Source organism: Erpetoichthys calabaricus, chromosome 1 (genome assembly GCF_900747795.2).
Source record: "Erpetoichthys calabaricus chromosome 1, fErpCal1.3, whole genome shotgun sequence".
NCBI classification, from domain to species: Eukaryota; Metazoa; Chordata; class Cladistia; order Polypteriformes; family Polypteridae; genus Erpetoichthys; species Erpetoichthys calabaricus.
In genome coordinates, this window is record NC_041394.2 from 159,670,133 (window position 1) to 159,688,342 (window position 18,210).

Genomic DNA, 18,210 nt, shown 5'->3' on the forward strand with positions numbered 1-18,210 from the left:
GGTGTTGGGAAATTACAAAGAGCGTGATGTATGAATGAGATATAGCATAGTGTGAAGGTGTAGATGACGCAGATAGGAAGCAAACAATAAAGTGTTTGGCACAGTGTAAAGGTTTATTGGAAAATTTCTTTGTAAACAACATTAGTAGTAAAGATGGTGTCTTGTCCTTGAATGAGTTTTCCTTGGCATGGAGCATTTATGACCTTAACTTTAACGTCAGATGAACGTCGAAGTTGTGAGAAGGCCACATAAAGTTGTCCATGTACAAAAACGGGCTCAGATTGGTAGATGCCAACCTTGTGCATGGTTTGTCCTTGTGATTTGTTGATGGTCATGGCAAAGGCAGGTTTAATGGGGAATTGTTTCCGTTTAAGTGTAAAAGGTAATTCCAGGTCAGAACTTGAAAGGTCAATTTTAGGAATTAGAACAGTATTGTTAGCATGTGATCCTGTAAGAACTGTTGCTTGAATAACATTGTGTGTTATGGTGTAGACGACTAAACGTGTACCATTGCATAAACCCTGTTTAGTGTTAAGGTTTCTTAATAGCATGAGTATTGTTCCATTTTTAAGGCTAAGACTGTGTTGTGGTAATCCGGCTGGGTTAATAGTGTTCAAATATGCTAAGGGGAAATTAAGATGGTCATTGTCGTCATCAGAGTCAACTTTGTCAGAGCTTAGAAAGAGGTGTGACTCTCCAGGAAGTAATGAAATGACCTGGTTATTAATGTGATCAACAGTAATATTTTTTGGACATAATATACTTCGTTGTGTTAAAAGGGGCATTTGGTCTAATAAGACCGCTGTTCCAAATATCTCCGTAAGTAAGTCGTCGCAGATGAAGGGTTGAGGAATTGTAATAATATCTGGGTGAAGTCCATCTGTATTGGTGAGTGTACAATGTTCTAGTTGTAATAACCAATTGTTATATTCGGGATCTGGAAATCGCATGTTTTGTACCAAGTGTATCTTTAGAAAGCAATGCCAATTGTTTGCGTAACATTTTTTGTTCCGCGGTTTTAGAAGCTTGCCGAGGTGAATTTTTTTTTTGATGCGGGTTCGTGTTTGTGGTCCCGTTACTCGAGCCGTCTAGTTTTGTATCCATGATCGTGAATTGATGACTTGTTTGATCTTTATCATTAGGAATATGGATAAGTAATAAGTAGGATCGAACTCACTGTTAATATGCGGACTGTTCATTTCCTCGTATTATCACCAATCAGGTCTCGCGCCTGTATATGTATTGTAGTTCGGTCTCGTGTTGTTTATATGACGTCGTCGCGTATTTTAAGGTGGACTGAATAATAGCTGAGCGCATGGCATGTGGAGCAATAGGTAAGCACTGTCTAAAATCTACTCCTAATAAAAGTACCTTTCCTCCAAAGGGAATATTATTATTCATCAACGCAATGCCAATTGTCCGCATATTTTAAGGTGGACTGAACAATAGCTGAGCGCATTGTAAGTGGAGTAATAGTTAAGCACTGTCTAAAATGTCCTCCTAATAAAAGTACCTTTCCCGCAAAGGGAATATTATTATTCATCAACGTTTGTAGAAGTTTATCAATGGTGTTGATTAAGTGACTGGATGCCATTGTACATTCATCTATAATTAATAGTGTGGCAAGACGGATGTCACGTGTATTGTTACTGTGCATTGTCATAGTGGATACCGATGTTTCTGTGATTGGGACCGGTATTTGGAATAAGGAGTGACGTGTTTTTGGAGCCGAGACATTTTTTCTTCCGCGGTTTCAGAAGCGCTTTGTAGGTGCCGACGTGATTTGTGCATATTTGCGTTCTTGATTTGTTTCAGGGTGTACTGTTCCAATGCGATGTAATATTTGTCCACATACGCAAAAGCAGTATGGGTCATTGCCTTTTGGTGACCTGATATTTACTCCGGTAGATGCAAAATCAAATGAACTATTGTAGGATGTAATGCAGTTCTTAAAGTTTTTACTTTCAGGTACTTCGTTAGTTAGAAGCTTCTGTAGATATGCAGGATATGAATGTAAAGGAGGCAGTGTAATTTGACTTTTTTGACAACAACGTGTAAATTCATTACTTGTATTGCCATTTGTTTCTTCAGGGAAGTTAAGTGAATGACAATGATTGCAAATGACATTCATTAATCCCAATGAATTTTCATGAAAAGTGGACTTATTATTGAACGCGCTGTCAGCTAACTGGCGCAATCGTTAGTGTGGTCGTGGGTCTGAATCGTCCTTTTTGTGTACGTTTCGCGTGCTATGTCCGTAGTCTGTCCTGTTTCGTGTCCAATGGGCTTTGTGTGGCGCTCGCGGCTTGTTTTTTTTTGTGTGCTGGGGGCTTGTTGCCTGAGTTTTTATTTCTGTTAGTGGAGGGGGTGTTTGTGTGTCGTGGGGCTGAATCGTCCTTTTTGTGCGCGAACCGTTTCGTGTGCTATGTGTGCCTGCGTGTGACTCCTTTGTTTTTGGTGTCCTAGGGGCACGTGGCCTCATTTCTTATTTCAGTTACTGGAGGGGGGCTTTGGGTGTCGTGGGTCTCAATCCTCTTCTTTGTGTGTGTCCCGTTTAGTGTGCAATGGCTTCGTGCGTTTACGTTGCATTCCATCCGGCCAGTTTCCGTTGCTTGGAGGGGGGGGGGGGGGTTTGTGGGGCGCCTGCGCAGTACGTCTTTTGCGGCCACGGCCCATGGCCGGATGTCCCTGCGTCCATCCGGTTTAGCATTCTCAGTTAGTAATATGGATCATTCAAATGATTTGAAGGCTAAAATGGATGTCAGTCCTTCACTTTTTTCTCTTTACTTTCCTTCCAAGTATTTAATTAAATCCAATAGTGCATGATAAATACACACAGGTGTAAATGGTCACAAGCTAAATGGTCTCTTTTGTCATTTGCATGTTGTTGCTAATTAGGAGCAATTAAAAACCAAGAATACAGCTGTTTAAGACTAAAATAAGCAATAAGGGTTCAAAATCTTAGCGAGTGACACAACTAAAGTGAAGCAGACCTGTTACTTGAGCAATAAGTGCTTCTTATTATGCAACTGGGTTGGAGCAAAAACCTGCAGCCACTGCGGCCCTCCAGGACTGTGATTGAGGACCCCTGGTTTATTCCATGCAGTCCAACAAATATCAGTCTAGTGTCAAACAGTCAATTCATCCATCCATCCATCCATTATCCAACCAGCTATATCCTAACTACAGGGTCAAGGGGGTCTGCTGGAGTCAATCCCAGCCAACACAGGGCACAAGGCAGGAAACAAACCCCGGGCAGAGCACACCAGCCCACCGCAGGGCACACACTCACACACACACCCCCACACCAAGCACACACTAGGGACAATTTAGGATAGCCAATGCACCTAACCTGCATGTCTTTGGACTGTGGGAGGAAACCGGAGCACCTGGAGAAAAACCACGCAGACACGGGGAGAACATGCAATAAACAGTCAATAATCAATAGAAACAGTTCAAGTGCAATGACATCAGCAAAACTATAATAAGTACAAACAAAACCAAAAATATTAAAACAAAAAAGCCCATAAAATTAAAATCTTTTCCATATTTCTTTCCTGAAAACTGTTAAAAAAAGTTTCCATAAGAAAAACTATCTACCATCACTTTATAGGCTTTTTCGGGGGGGGGGGGGGGGGGTCTTCTACAGACACAGTACTACTTACTCTCTCACTGAGCAATCAGAAGGTCACTAGAATGAGAAGAAGAAACAGAAACAACCTCTAGTGACAGCAGAGCTGTTTTATAGGTCTGTGGGATTTCTACAGCCAATCCCTTCCAACGGGTTTATAAGTTACTATGCCCAAAACATTGTGTGATTCAATCAAAAAGGAACTTGCTATACATGCAAAAAAATCCCCTGTCCAAGTACCTTTGCTGAACTCTGCTCAAGTAACTTTTCCTGCCCTTTCTCTGGGCCCTTAATTCACTCATGGCTCTACCTTTGCTAGAAACTAATCCAGTGCTCTTTATCTACAGTGATAAGGCAACACTGATGATGTTGGCACATTTGAACTCAGGCACATGTGCAATTAAACCAGCCTCCCGAACTCTTACATCCACCCAAGTGCACTTCTTCCTGAATCGTGACCCTATGCAGTTGCCCTTCTATTTCTTCCAGGCTCCTCACTTTGACAAGGCAAGTACATCCAAAACTATTTATAAAAAGAAAATCAAATTTATAAATAGTTATATAACCTAACTAAAACTAAGTCCCCTGATATGGTCTGCCATCACTGTGACTTTTTGAAAAAAATTTTGGTTAGGGTTTGGGAGCTTTCTGATCTCCCAGTTTTGACTTTAGCTTGCTTTATCAATCAAGGTTTCACCTCCTGGCTTGCACTCAAATGACAGCAGAGTCTTCTTCTTCTTCTTTCGGCTGCTCCCGTTAAGGGTTGCCACAGCGGATCATCTTTTTCCATAACTCAAATGACAGCAGAGTAACTACTTTAATTAATGAAAATGATATTGAAATCTCTGACAATGACTACATTATTATGATATAAGATTTCAGGTCTAATTTTGATATAAATTGAAATCTCTGACAATAACTACATTATTATGATATAAGATTTCAGGTCTAACTTTGATATAACTCATTACAGCACATTATTGAACTATATATTCTAACTAACAGTTACGATTCTTAATTTGTATAATTTTATACTTTTTAAATCATTTTAAATTTGTGCTGAAGTCTAATGCCAGTACTCCATTGTCTCTGTCTCTAGTTAAATATACTCTTTAACTATGGCATTGTTATTGTACTTTACATTCTTTATTAATTTATTAAAAGCAATGGATAAGTGACAATGGTAAATAAACGGCAAAATAACACACCTTCTTTTTATTTGTGGCAATGATATGAATAATGGGTGGCATGGTGGCGCAGTGGGTAGCACTGGTGCCTTGCAGTAAGGAGACCTGGGTTCGTTTCCTGGGTCCTCCCTGCGTGCAGTTTGCATGTTCTCCCTGTGTCTGTGTGGGTTTCCTCCAGGTGCTTCGGTTTCCTCCAACAGTCCAATGACATGCAGGTTAGGTGGATTGGCAATCCTAAATTGTCCCTAGTGTGTGCTTGGTGTGTGTGTGTGCCCTGCGGTGGGCTGGCACCCTGCCCGGGGTTTGTTTCCTGTCTTGCGCACTGCGTTGGCTGGGATTGGCTCCAGCAGACCCCCGTTAGGATATAGCGGGTTGGATAATGGATGGATGAATATGAATAATAAGGTAACTCAAAAGGCTTAAACAATTAGTTTGGTATTTTTAAAGTCAAAGTTATTTCTACAAACAAATATGCATTTGCCACGCTTTCTATAAATTAAAAAAAATATATCTTGCCTGCAATGGCAGTTTACAATGGAGGCTATGAGGCATGCTAGTGTACTGTGCACTGTGTAATGTGTGACATCAGGAGACCATCAGTAGGGAGGGCCACAGGGGTTTTGATAATGTTATAAAAATGATTCAAATTTGTTATACAACTGCTGAAAATCACAATGCTTTATAGCAAAGCCTAAAATTATAAGTGCCTCATCATAAAATGAACTTGAATAAATGTCTATCAACAACATCATCGCCAAATGTCAACCTCCATAGTTCCCTGTCTACGATATACTGAACAACAGCATACGTTCAACAAATTGCGCTTCGTTCTGTTTCATCATGGTGTAGCTCTAATACACTTAGTAACGATATCCAGATGTGCAGCAGTTTTGGCTTTTTACAAAATGTACATTTTTCTCCAGAGCAAACATTTATTATCAGTTCACTACATATTTTCCATCACATGTATACATTACAATGATATTCCTATCTGCATATTTCATCACGCTGCCACTGTGCTCATTCGGCAGTCCGTATATCACAAGGTTTTGCGAAATATAACATCACAAAAATAGGCAGTGATGAGAGAAAAGAGAAGTGCTGCCTTTAACATACGGTTTGGTAAAAGTGATGCTAAAATTAATTTCATATGTGATTTCTCAACCATAAAACTCACTATAATTTTTAGGGATTTCTAAACTTTTTTTTTCTTTAAGAAATGGAATGAAGGAAACATAGGAAACATACTGCTCCTTAAGAGTCTGGCGGCACTGTACGCTGCACACCACTTTTGGACTTACAAACTGCTCAGCAAAGGTTTGAAATGAAAAACTGGAAATTCAACATTACTAAACACAACCCACAATGAGTCCATCCATCCATTCATTTTCCAACCCGCTGAATCCGAACACAGGGTCACGGGGGTCTGCTGGAGCCAATCCCAGCCAACACAGGGCACAAGGCAGGAACCAATCCTGGGCAGGGTGCCAACCCACCGCAGGACACACACAAACACACCCACACACCAAGCACACACTAGGGCCAATTTAGAATCGCCAATCCACCTAACCTGCATGTCTTTGGACTGTGGGAGGAAACCGGAGCGCCCGGAGGACCACAATGAGTCAAAAAGACTTATTCCAAGACTCAATCCAAATTAGATGAGAAGAGCATGGTACTGCTGCGGTCATAGATAAAATCCCACTTTTGCAAGTGAAATTTAATCTGTAGGAAATTATAGAGCCAGATCTGTCAAGTTACATGACAGCCCTTTCCCCCCAGGCTAGCAAACTTCTCAACACAATGCGGCCCCCCATGATCTTCCGCCTTACCCTAACATCTCAGATCATGATCCCTCACTCCAGTTTATGTATAAGGCAATTTATCTATTATGTCAAAAGATCAGTGGAACATGCATTAAATGTGTTTCTGAGTATTAGCGGCAGTTAAATGTATTAGCAAATTGCCCAGGTAAACAGTATGTTACATGGTTTTGTCTGCTTGTTCACACTGTCATTTTGTTTGTACTATGTGCACAATGTGTGCCCAGAGCTTCATCAGTTTGATAGTGGAAACGGCGATAAAAGTTTTGACTTTGACAAAAGACATCCTCCAATTATTCTCAGCAACAACATATGAATTTGAAGGAACAACTTCATAAGAAAACATTGTTTTTGAGCACATTTTTAGTGACAGAATTCTAGTTATAACTTTGGGTTTGTTAATGATGTTGAGTTTAATAATCTCCTTTAAACTCTGAGGAATGATCTCTTTGTCTTTAGTGAACTTCACCTTGGTTATGTATAATTCGTTTTTGTAATATCTTAAAAATAAAATGAGCAAAAAGTTTGCAAGTGCAGGACTCAGAATTGACATCTATGGTCCAACAATGAGTAGTTGAATTAAGTGATTTGCACCAGAATATGGGAGCTGCCACAACACAAACATCATGATAAAAAAGCCTCGGATTCCATACATAGAATGTTATTCAATGCATGCCAGAAGATAAATGGTAATTTTTATTGATTAAGAAACCCCATTAGAGTTGCAACATAGCTCATTTGCTAGAGGACAATGTTAGATGAAATGTATTACTTCACTCTGATTAGGGAAGCCCCTGACAATAATCTCAAGTACGAAAATTTAGAAAGCATTTTAAGGGAGTTCCAGACAGGGTTTTTTTTGCTCCTGGAAGAAAGGCAGTTGCAAGAAACAGGTTTCTGAATTTAAAACATGACAAGAAGTCTATATTTAATGTATAATAAATTTCAAAACAGTGGAATCGGACTGCAATGATAAATCATTCATTTCAGTGTTTAGAAATGGGTGCTTATAAACAAAAAATCCAAAGATGATATAGCCAGTCATGTTGTGAAAGAATCTCTGGAGGAAATGATTAACTTTTGTCTTAAACTAGACCCAAGGCTTTCAGAAAGGAAAAGAGAAAAACTGGTCTGAAGGGTGCATGTGCCCAAACCCCAAACTAAATTTAAACAAACATAAAGGCTGTAGAACTGGATAAATCAGTGATTAGGTTAAGGCAGATGCACCTAAAGAATGCAAGAAGTGGCACACTTTTACAATGAAGTGACTGGTCATTTGAAATCCACGTGCCCTTAGTTTTAGGAAAACTGACAAACTCTGTGATGGCATTCTTAAGGAAAGTAGTTCCCTTTGACCACAAAGCCATAGCTTTCTTGCCCCACCCCCCCACAAACCCGCATTTGCTGAATCTATTCAAGGACTGGTAGATTTTGGCCTGTAATTTTTTCCTCAGTTCTTCTTTGATGCTCCAATATAATTTACATACACTCACACAAAATATAAAATAAAAACTCATATAATTAAAGGGGATTATTGATATAATAAATATCTAACCACACCAGATCTGTCCTTCATTAAACTATTTTTTGTCTAGTGATAAACTCAAGACTGTCCTCAAGTAACATTAGAACTGCCATGGATAATGCAACATTAACTCCAAGATTAACCAGCAATCAGATTAATTAGTTGGGCAGCACAGTGGTGCAGTGGTAGAGCTTCTGCCTCACAGTAAAAAAGAGGTTCACATCCTGGGTGCATGTGATTTCTGCATCCATGTTGGTTTGCTCCAGGTGCTCTGCTTTCCTTCCTCTGTCCAAAGACATGCAGGTTAGTTGAACTGGTGTTGCTAAAGTGACTCCTAATGTGTGTTTGTTTGGGTTCTGGCGTCTGTCCAGGCCTTGCTTCTGCTGTGCACTGATGACTGCTGGGATAGGCCCCAGCTGCCACATGACCTTGCTCTGGATAAGTGGGTTACGAAAATGGTTAGATGGAATGGATGAACTTGTCCTTAGCAAAAATGTCTTTTATTAGTCTTATCTCTTAATTGTAAAAGTATGTGTCTCAATTTTTACTTGCTTTTTTAGCACAAGTTTTACTTTAATTTTGCAGTATGATACAAATTAGATTTTTCAGATATTTTTTATTAAAGAAAAATCATTGAAATTGGCTCCTCACAGACATTTTACTTGTGCCATACTGCTTTAACCCAGATCCTCTTTGCCAAAAAGGAGGTTTTATACATTATCAGGGCAAACACATAAGGCAATAAAGGATTACATTTGGAAAAATTTAGTGGCATGATTTATTATGCTGTCAAACAAACCAACTACGCAAGGATGTCTTTGTTAAAGAATGGTACACTCCTACTGCATATTCACTATAGGGACTGTTAAGAATAATGCAGAGTTCAAATGCTATCAAAGTGATGAGTTTTCCGATTTAGAAATTTCACGAGGGCTCCCTACAGAGTCAGAGTACCTAGTCAGACAATTCGGAGAAAACAAAGCTACCTAAATTCTCCAAGTTGTGATATAACACTGACTTTTATATCAGTCTATTGCAAATAATTAATAATATAATCTGGTCATTTTTGTGGTTGAAATCCATTTGGAGTGACCCTCTGAAACGTTTATTTATTTATTTTCACAAAAAAGTTTCTTTAATTGCTTTTTATTGAAGAGCATCTGCCAAATCAATAGCAACCATGCGTCTCACCCAAAGCTCCACAACCTGGAGCTCCAAAATAAACATAATTACACTCCTGTTTCAATGGCATCTCTTCTAAATCAAAAAAAAAAAAAACTTCAAGAATGAGCATAAAATTAGATTTACAAAGTGCTTACAATCTCTTTCATATCAGACAGGCAATTTCTGAAAAAACACTTTTAACAATTCATCTGTTAATTATGAGTATTTGGTTATGCCATATGGCCTCGCCAACTGCCTACAATATTTTATTCACTAGTCACTAATATATTTCAAGATGTCTTAAAAATATTTTTATTGTTTTGTGTAAATGATCTAAAAACAGCAAAACATTTTAAATCCTGGTAAGAATAGTGGGGTTTGCTTTTCAGCTGTTTTAATTTTGTAAATATGTATCATAGTTTTTTACAGCAAAATTTCCCACCATTTTGACGTAAGTGAAGTTGAAAATGAGCCAGAACCCAGAAAAAAATTCTACCAGCTACCAAACGAATGGATTACACTGATATGAAGTATCCAGAAATAAAAGCTTTAGAAAGGGACTTCTCCTGAAGGTGCTCCAGATGGTTTATTATATGTTTCTGACTCTAATAACCAGAAGATTTTGTTTTGAGGTGATGAATCTTTATTTTTAGATATCAGGGTATTGTGAGAAGTAAGTAATTGATTTATTTGATTTTTTTGCTGGTCATCACTTCAGTAAGATCTAGATCATGTTAAAGCTTGTGCCAAAGGCAAGAGGGCAAGATCGCTAAAAATGTGTCTAGCAGTTGCTCTCCAATATACAATTCACCCACCACACTGGCATTTGACGAACATTTCCATAGATTTTATGACAGATTTATCAACCTCTGAAGGTCCTCTTAGATTTCTTTTAGATTCATCAACATTCACACCCCTGAAAAATTAAATGTTCTGCTCAAAGACTGGTAAAAATATTTTGTAATGGTTTTCAAAAATCTATTGTATCTGATGGCAGTCCCCAATTTGTTTATCATTTCTGCCTTTCTTTTTTTCAAAGCTGGTAATAAAATACATAATTAAAACCAGAGGCTATCAAGGCAATCAGGGATTAGAAAGGTTTCTTAAATATAGAGTAAATGCTTTCTAGTCATTATCACTCTAGTGTTCTCTTTGAACATTCAGAAATCAAGGGCCACTTCTCAGTGAATATATATTAGGCCTGGGAAAGTTAAAGGGTTGATTTTTGCGATCAATGTGGCCCGTTTAACACATTAAAAAATACCATTACATCTAGGGCCAGCAACAAGACGATCAGGCAGTGCTTTGGTCAGGGCGACATTTTCATGCATATATATATATATTAACATTACAAAACAGTAATACAAAAAAGTTAAATGTAAACCTATAGGATTACATACACATCCAGTATCATATTTATATACTACCTTTAAAAATTACACATCTCACAATGCCTTGCTACATGTCAGTACGTGGTACTGGTATTAATTTCCTTGATATATACATAGGTGCAGGGGTGTGGGAGGAAAGGGGGTTTATGGTAGCCCTGGAGCAATACTAAAGAAAAGTAGCGAAGATAAAAATTACACTCTCCCTTTTCTTTTTTTATTTCATGTTTCTGCCAGAAGACAGAATCAATGTCAACACATACATGCAAAGTATACTTTCTTTGAGTGGCACTAAAACTAAGTCTCTAGTACCCCTGTATTTAACTCGACGGTTTGCCAGTTAGCTTACAGTGCTGGCTGCCCTAATATAATGAAAAAAATTGTACAAACAGATGTGTAATGCTTATCCCTACCCATTATTACATTTTACAGTCACTCAGTCAGTATCTTTGCTAATTTACACAAAGAACTCAACATAACTACCCAAGTAATGTCAGTTTTTAAGTGAGATAGCTGCTACAGAGAACTTTTTTTAGTGTGCCAGGAGCAAAGGCTTAGGTAGAGCAGTATTTTCCAACCGTTCTTCTATAGAGCCACGCTTTTTGTAACCCAAAAATTCCCAAGCCACACCACGATGCTACCAACCACAAAAGCATTAAATCTCTTAGATATGCTAAACTGTCTAATGGGGTGGGACTATCAGAGACACTAGGGAAAAAAAAGCAACTTGGAGGTTGGCATTTACAGACACAGCACTTAGTGAGCACTTTGGATGCATTTACTCAGCTGCTTTGTCCCTTTGTCCGCTCATACAGGCGGTCCTATATGGCAAACCTGGGTGGCTCTCATTAAGCCCCAGCTGAAATACATTTGTTTAGAGTATAATTAAGTTGTTGATGGTGATGAACAATTGAGGATGGCAATGGTGGAGTTTTAACACAAGTTTTAATGTTTCCCCATATAAGGGATGCATATTTCAGTTACATCAGTCTTTAACAGTGCATTCAAACTCTACAGTCATTTCAAATCATTTAATTTTACTTTGACATGTCTATGTCTCATATGTCACACCAATATGAAAATTAATGCATTGGCCTTTATTTCTTATTGACTTTGTTTCAACATGTCTTTTAGGAAGACATTCAAATTTGGGTTGTACTTGCTTAAGTACCATTTTGTTACAAGGTCAGGTTCCAATTCATTGTTAAATTTTTTAAAAATTATTTTGTATTGATTCTATATTAATTTTGTGATTCAGTGTATGTGTATATATCTATATATACAGTGCATCCAGAAAGTATTCACAGCGCATCACTTTTTCCACATTTTGTTATGTTACAGCCTTATTCCAAAATGGATTAAATTCATTTTTTTCCTCAGAATTCTACACACAACACCCCATAATGACAACGTTTACTTGAGGTTTTTGCAAATTTATTAAAAATAAAAAAACTGAGAAATCACATGTACATAAGTATTCACAGCCTTTGATCAATACTTTGTCGATGCACCTTTGGCAGCAATTACAGCCTCAAGTCTTTTTGAATATGATGCCACAAGCTTGTCACACCTATCCTTGGCCAGTTTCGCCCATTCCTCTTTGCAGCACCTCTCAAGCTCCATCAGGTTGGATGGGAAGTGTTGGTGCACAGCCATTTTAAGATCTCTCCAGAGATGTTCAATCGATTCAAGTCTGGGCTCTGGCTGGGTCACTCAAGGACATTCACAGAGTTGTCCTCTGCAGCAAACCCAAACAAAGTTGTTAGAAACATGTGGATAATTTTTGACTTAACCTTGTTATATTTATAAATCCTCCTTATTGACTGATTTACCATGAATATTTACTGTACTCAGTCAAGGCTTGAATTTCACTGTGTGATTACAGGATCTGTGCCTGTTATTAAACAATCCAGAACGGTTTAACTTCAAAAGGCTGTAAAGCAGGAGTGTCAAATTCAAGGCCTGTTGGCCAGGATCTGACCCTTGAACCTTTTTAAAGTGGTTTGCTTCATCAGTATTCAAAATATGTTACATACGACTCACGAATGACCTTTAGCTTTCTTAAATACCTCTTAACAAGTGTTTCATATATAGTGTATCCATATCTGCCATTAAAACGTGAATCCAATATCCATTCATGTTTACCTGCTCAGCATAGCACACCACAGCTACTAACCTGTGGGAAGAATGGAAATTGACCCCAATAAGAAAAGTAAAAGGGGTGACATGCCTACACTGCCATAAAGATCTTCAGTGTTTCAGCATGATGCCAAAAATGTGACATCATGAAACAGATGTTAGCTGCTACCACTCTGGTCACTTTTTAAAGCTGCATAGTTGTTAGGATTTGCCCACATTTCCACAGCTTACCTGACTGCAGCCACTGACATACAAGATGCTTACAGTGAAGTCGGGAAATAGTCAGATCCCTTTACTTTTTGCATACTTTACTGTGTTGTAGATTCAATTTTAAATGGATACATTTGCCTTTTTGCCTATCAATCTATACTCAATAACCCATGATGACAAAGGTAAAGGTTTGCAAATACTGTATATCAAAAACTGAAATCTGTCATTCACATAATTATTCAGAAACGTAATTCAGCACCTTGAAGAATCCCCCTGCCTATTCTTTTGCCATGAGTAAAATATTTTTTGCACCAACTTTCAAGGTTTTATCCTCCATCTTCAGTACTAGGGTGTTGTACCGTGTTAGCCATTATGAATGTAGAGAAAAGCCAAGCAAAGTGACACCTTTTATTGGCTAACTAAAAAGATTATAATATGCAAGCTTTCGAGGCAACTCAGGCCCCTTCTTCAGGCAAGATGTTGCCTCGAAAGCTTGCATATTGTAATCTTTTTAGTTAGCCAATAGATGGAGTTGGCTCCTCCATCTTCAATAATCCAGAAGTGCCAGTGCTGACCTTTATCCAATTATGACACTGACATCATGTGTTGCATACTTTCAGTGAATATCCCTAGTGACATTGTAGCAATTACTCAATACATGGCAGCACAAATAAAATAAAATGGTGGAAAAAAAAGTTGTGAAAATATTTTTGCTATGCCAAGTCCATTTTTATTCAAAAAATGATTTCTAAATCTGAATTCTGCATGGCGGGAAAACCCAAAACAAGTATGAAAAGTATACTAAAAACAAAAAAAGCAGAAAGATTACAAAAAAAATCTGCTGCAAGCCTGAGAGTTCTGAAGCACACCAAGTCCCGAAAATACTCAAAGTGCCCACTAGAGGGGGAAAATCACCACCAAAACCCCAGCTTGTAATGAAATGGGCCACTCAGAATCTTTATAAATAAAAAGATGTATTTTTCAAAAAAATTTTCTGAGCAAAAGTAGGCTCTGTGGAGCACAAAAGGCAAATGTAATCTAATGTAAACAAGTCCAAATAAAAAATCCAAATAATGGTCAAAAACAGAACACAGGTTCCAAATATCCAGTATACTGTATATTAAAGCACAGAAAAAATGGGAAACAACCCACAAAACGCAACACATATGGACAGGATACACAGGTATATAGGAACTAAATGATCAATAAATGTGACACAAAGGAACCAAAAATGAACAAAACAGACAAAATACAGCATTTGAACTATAGCCAGGGGGGAATTTTGGCTGAAATACAGTATAACAAGATCATGGGAGGTTAGGTTCCTATCCCAGGTACACTTGGCATGAAGCAGCAATGGATCTTGGACACTTCACTTTGCTCATACATATCCATACTTACTCATATGGGGCCAATTTAGAGTCATTAGATTATACAACCTTTATGGTTTTGGGTTGTGGGAGGAAAACTGAAGTTTTTAAAGGAACCTCAACCAAAGCAGGCCCAGCTACAACCACTAAATATAAACACAAACCAACTAGCTAGTCTACAACAGTGACAAAATGAGTTGTTCTATGTGTTCATTTAAAAATAAAATGTATTTAATTAAAATTCAAAAACTTTCACATTGGCCAGAACTTAGTTCATAAGGCTCTGGAGTGTGAGGCAAATCTCTCCAATTATAGGGCTGCCAAACCAACATGCTTTACTTAATAAAATGAATCAGCAAACACCAAATTAATGTCAATCACTGAGTTTTCGACGCCAAAGTAATGTTTATTAGTATAGCAACTAAAGTGTGATGAAGATAGTGAAAGCACATACAAGATATATTTGAAAGGCACAAGAGCTAATGGGATGCAGTCTCCAGTTAGAAGTACTTACTGCAGTTATGGTCAGTCCAATTAATTGCCAATTAAAGATTAGTACACAGGCATAAGTCTGATTATTTATTTAAGATAGTTTGAGAAACACAGAACACAGACAATTTTGTAGAAATTCTGAAATAAAAATCTTCACTTGACAAGCTGGGTTTCACAAAAATAGCCTTAAAACTTGGACAAATACAGAAACAATACAAATAAAAAATACAAATAATTTTTAGGAATAATAAATAAAAATAAAAATTCCTTGGTTGCATATATGTATACTGTTCTTTACTGGGGGGATAGATAGTACTATAACTATGTTCAATAAAATCAACTTTTCCTGAAGAATTCCTCTGAAGGTTCCAAGGCTACACCTACCAGTTTTAACAACAGAAGTTGCACAAAGACCTAAGTGTTGAAAGATCTACAAAAAAGAGGGATATGCGACATATAGCATGGTGCAAGACATCTCAGTTTGAAATGTCCAGTGAATGCAATTATTAATTTAAAAATGTTCTGTGCATGTGACCTGTTTTCCATTAATCTGTTGTGTTGGTGGTTCTGTTCTGGGATTAACCTAATAAACAAGGTCCTCGCATCCTGTATGTCCACCATCTCAGTGAGCACAATGGATATGCTAATAGCATCATTCTTTTTTAAATATTGATGCTGAATAGACAACATGACATAAATAATTTCAAAGGTATTAGGCATATTATACAATACATTAAAGATCATCAGTCAGAAGTGGGAGAAATATGGCTCCACAAAAACATAAAAAAGATAAGAACATTCTTCTAAAATATTTGTATTAGTCAAGTCAACCAAGAGGTCCACTGTAACCTTAAAGGAGCTGCAGGAGTTTATAGCAGTAACTGGCTGTGTAGTCAGGACACATGATGGAAGCAATTTCTCACAACAAATAAAAAATAAGCTTGTATACATTTTGAACAAAGACACGTTTAGCTCCCCAAACCAACCAGAAAACATTTCTTATGGTCTTGCCTAACTACTATATTAAAGTCAAGCATGGTGGCAGCAGCAGCATCATTCTATGAGGGCTACTCTTTTTTTACTGGGTGCAGAGTTTGTAATTCAAATACATAGAAAATCAGTGGACTTGCCCAAAAAAGGGATGTGCACACTCTGTAAAGAAGAGTGGGATAAAATTGCAAATTCCAGATGTGCTAAGGTGATAGACACCTAGTAAAACAGACTTACTGCTATAATCTAACTAAAATGTAGCTAAAGGGTTGCACGCTTACCTAACCAAGGCATCACAAGGTACAGAGATAAGGACTTCATTATCACGGGTCCAGTGTCCTGGGTTCAAATCTCACGCCCTGTCACTACTGTGTGTAGTTTGAAAATGTGCTTGTGTGTGTGTGTGTGTGCATGTGTGTGCAAGTACAGGAAGCAAATGACTGACAGACTGTCTAGGGCTGATTCCTACCTTGTGTTGTTACATTGCCACGATGGGCTCTAGTCCTGAACATCCCTGTACTGACTTAAAAAGGTGTGAGAATGTTACATTACAAGATCTTATCAACTAAGTAAACTGATCTGGCATGATTTTTCCTGATGATCTGACAGGATTTGCCTTTTAATAATAATTCTTTACATTTACAGTATATAGCGATTTTCTCACCACTCAAAGTGCTCTCTATGCAGGGAGGACCCAGGATGTGAACCCATGATCTCCTTACTGTGTGGCAGCAGCATTACTTTAATTTTACATATAGGTACGTTTTTATATCCACTGTGTTTACATCTGTACATATTTATTTGTGTATATACTTTACAGTACATACAAAACTAAAATCGCATGATGGGATGGAGTCAACCTGCACAATTTTAGAAAACACTATGCTGTTCTATCACAAAATGAGACTACCGTTTTTATGCCTAACCCACAAGAAATTAATAGAAAGTTAATCAATGCTCAGGAAGGCCTCAATTTCCTCGAAAACTCAACACCACTATTGACTTTGTACAGGCAACGCTTGCACCTTTCACATCTAACTGCTGAACTTTTTGTTTACTCTGTGGTTCTTTTTCATCTTTTCTACAGGTGTAGAATTGACCACAGATATCATGGGTGGGTGCAAAAGGTAAAAAGACCAAAGTTGAGATTTCTGCTGTTTTTGATTGATGGACAAGTACAAAACCTTATCAGAGAATACAAGTCAACAAGACTAGTATCCCCCTGATCAATAAAAATAAAATGAATGGCTTTGAAAAGGCCTTTGATCTAAAGAGACAACAGTTTTACATATTTAATATGTGTTTCCCACTTTCTGCAAGAAACTAGGTATATTACAGTTTACCAATGTAAGCAATAGTTTAATATTAATGGATAATCAGGTAGCTGTTGGACACTTTTAAAGCAGGGGCGGAAATCAGACATTACCTTACTGTCATATGCACAACAGCACCTGAAAGTGCCCAGAAAGGAAGATGGACTGGAAGTGCAGAACTAAAAGACTGCACATGTTTAACTATAGAAGCCATGGATCAGTCTACATTTACTGTGCACTAACTTTTTAAGTCAGCTAAGTCTATGGTACCTGCCAAATTACGAGATTGATTGGGAGCGGCTCCTTAAAATTGAAAAAGTCATAACCAAATCAAGTATTAAGAGATTTATGGATTAATGTTCTGGAAATCTGTGACACCCATCAGCCCCAAAGTTGCAGCCTAATTTAAGCCAATATAAATTTTAATTATATTCAAATTGTATTATGTGTACCTGTGTATATGTATATACTATGACATTTCACACCTCCTCCTTGTGTGAAACAAGCTTGTAGCACAAAGGAAGCCATTTGGAATAGATTGTGAACTTCAAATGCCTCCAAGCTTGTTCTGCTTACTTTTCAGAAAGAAGCCACATGTACATCACACAGAAGAACCTAAATAAGAACCCCGGGTGTACATTGGAGCTTGCAAGAAAGAAGGGGGGATTCTGAATTGCAAAGCTTTCCCTACTGCAAAGGTCTGAGCACAGGTACAAATGCCAACCAAATACCAAGCTATAAGCACATTTATTACTATACTAGCAGGTGCACCCTGTGCTGCCTGGGTTGGGGCACTACCCAACAATGTCCCCAGTGTGGAACTAGCTAAATTTCACGATGAATACAATCTATACTGTTCACTGTACAAATGAGAAATGTGTTTAAAATTGGTGGAGATTCAACAATGTGTATCTGCATATCAGACACAAACTTGCAAAGGTACCTGGCACTGCCTGGCAACAACTATATTTTGGAATA

The 18,210-nt window shown here is 37.8% G+C and overlaps 2 protein-coding genes across 7 annotated transcripts in view; one reads left to right on the plus strand and one right to left on the minus strand.

The window, feature by feature from the left end:
- The window catches only part of abcf1 (ATP-binding cassette, sub-family F (GCN20), member 1), a 546,353-nt gene that overhangs the window by 94,065 nt on the left and 434,078 nt on the right, over positions 1-18,210 (plus strand). The window lies entirely within an intron of this gene.
- Positions 1-18,210, minus strand: part of prr5b (proline rich 5b (renal)) — a 137,067-nt gene that overhangs the window by 67,518 nt on the left and 51,339 nt on the right. The window lies entirely within an intron of this gene.